Below are 2,500 nucleotides of genomic sequence, written 5' to 3' on the forward strand. Positions count from 1 at the left end.
AAGGGAAACAACGCGCCGGCCGGTGACTCGAACCCTCGAACTCAGATTGCCGTCGTGACAGTCTTGAGTCCGACGCTCTAACCATTCGGCCACCGCGGCCTTGACATTGAACTATATAGTTTATAGATAATTGTGGAAGATTTGGCAATGTCAGGCTGAAGGAGTCAAGGTCATTTCACTGCGTTGACAAGGCGTTGAAAGGACCTTCATTTCACCTTCATTTCCATAATCGAATTGATTCCCTGGTTCATTTAATACTTAGTTTCTCTGGTATTATTCTTTACACATAGTTATCAGCTCAAAATCAAATTTCTTCCTAATATTGCAACAAGTCATCTTCCTATGTATCTGATACACTGCGATTTCTACATCTTTCTGACTAATAGCATTGAATAAGTGAATTTAAAAAAAAAAAAAATGGAATTTGAGTTAATCTACCGGAGTAGAAAAAAAATGAAAGGAGACAAATAACTTACGTAATACTGATGAAGATATAACCTCGAGATGCCTTTATATCATCTCTTGTGAAGTGATTCATTCTCATTAACACCTCTTCCACTTGTCTTATAATAATAATAATAATAATAATAATAATAATAATAATAATAATAATGATAATAATAAAAATAATAGTAATAATAACAATAATAACAATAATAATAAATAATAATAATAATGATAATAATAATATAATAATAATAATAATAATATAATATATAATATAGTATAATAATAATAATAATAATAATAATATAATAATAATAATAATAATAGTAATAATAACAATAATAATAACAACAACAACAACAACAACAACAACAACAACAACAACAACAACAACAACAACAACAATAATAATACAAAAAAAAATGATAAAGGTGAAGATATAACTGGAGATGCATTAATATCATCTCTTGTGAAGTGATTCATTCGTATTCACACCTTTGCCACATGTCTTCATCATTAACAATTAACAGTTAACAATTAACACAAAAAAACAACACACTCGATTAACAGGTCTTGTTCCCTCCGGGTCTTGAAAGAAGCAACACAAGCGAGGGAGAATATTGCTTGAAGCAGAATTGGTTTTTGGATTTTCCATTCCTGGATTACAATAAGATTTGTGGCGAGGCAATTAGGTGTTTCGGATTTATAATTTCCTTTATTTTGGGGATAATTATTATTATTGTTTTTTTTTTTTTTTTTTTTTTTTTTTTTTTTTTTTTTTTTTTTTTTTTTTTTTTTACTTGATGGTCGTTTTCTTGATGAATTGTTGTTTCTTCTTTGCTATGAATGTTGTTTTGCTCTTCTTTTTTTGCTTTATTTGGCAATATCAATTTCCATCTACTTATCTCTTCATACCAATACGATAATTTAATTTTCGTTCCATATGAGCGCTACTGATACTTATACCAATCACATTATCTAATCATACTTAAGAAAATGAACTAAAATCAAATAAAAAAAGAAACTAAAATATATAAAAAATATATAAATAGATAAATAAAATAGAAATAAATAGAAATAAATAAAAATAGTGAAAAAGAAAGAGAAAAAAAGGCTAGAACTGCTCATAAAATTTATCACAATTTCCCTTCATACTAAACAGAAGCCAAATACACAAACTAACAAACACATAGTTACTTAAGGGAAAGTTCTCATGCCAACGTCACCATGAGAAATTGCTTGTCTTTTATCAGCGGTTATTAATAAACTTCACAAGACTTGATTGAGTTCGATCTTACTGAGATTTCATCCGGTCTTATGATCTTGCTTTTAAATTCTTCCACGGTTGTAAAAGAGGTGATACTTTCAACAGACGGATTAAAATGTGTAGCTACCCTGTGTAAGCTCGTATATGTCTGAGTTCTTAGTGGTGCTAAATTTGATGTCATTTATTTTTTTATAAACATTTCCACGATTTTATGTTCCTTAACATTCTTCGACGTACTAGTAAAAAAGAAAAAAGAAAAAAAACTTCGGTGCATTAATTAAGAAACTATGATTGTGGAATTTTCCTTAATAATGATGTTTGAGGACGATAAGAGTGCGTTTATCCATCTCTCTGGGTTGTATTGTGCTTAAATTGTTCCCTCTTCAACCCTTTTCGGATTTAGTGTAATTTTTTTTCAATGTTTTTCCATGTATATATGTGTATGTATATATATGCATATATATGTATATTTATATATATATATATATATATATATATATATATATATATATATATATATATGTGTGTGTGTGTGTGTGTGTGTGTGTGTGTGTGTGTGTGTGTGTGTGTGTGTGTGTAGTGAAGTACCTCTTTGTTATAAAAAATATTCAGATTCTTTTAGCAATTCCCAGTAAATGTTCGTTTGCTTTTCGGGTGAAAGTTCTTTATATCTAGTCTAGCTACATCATATCTTTTAGATTCCATACTCGGCCCTGATTCACTGATTTTATTTTCTTAAACTTTAATGGCTTCACTCAGCTGCATTTTTCTAAGATTTATCTCTGA

The sequence above is a fragment of the Penaeus monodon genome, chromosome 9 (assembly GCF_015228065.2).
Source record: "Penaeus monodon isolate SGIC_2016 chromosome 9, NSTDA_Pmon_1, whole genome shotgun sequence".
Lineage (NCBI taxonomy): Eukaryota > Metazoa > Arthropoda > Malacostraca > Decapoda > Penaeidae > Penaeus > Penaeus monodon.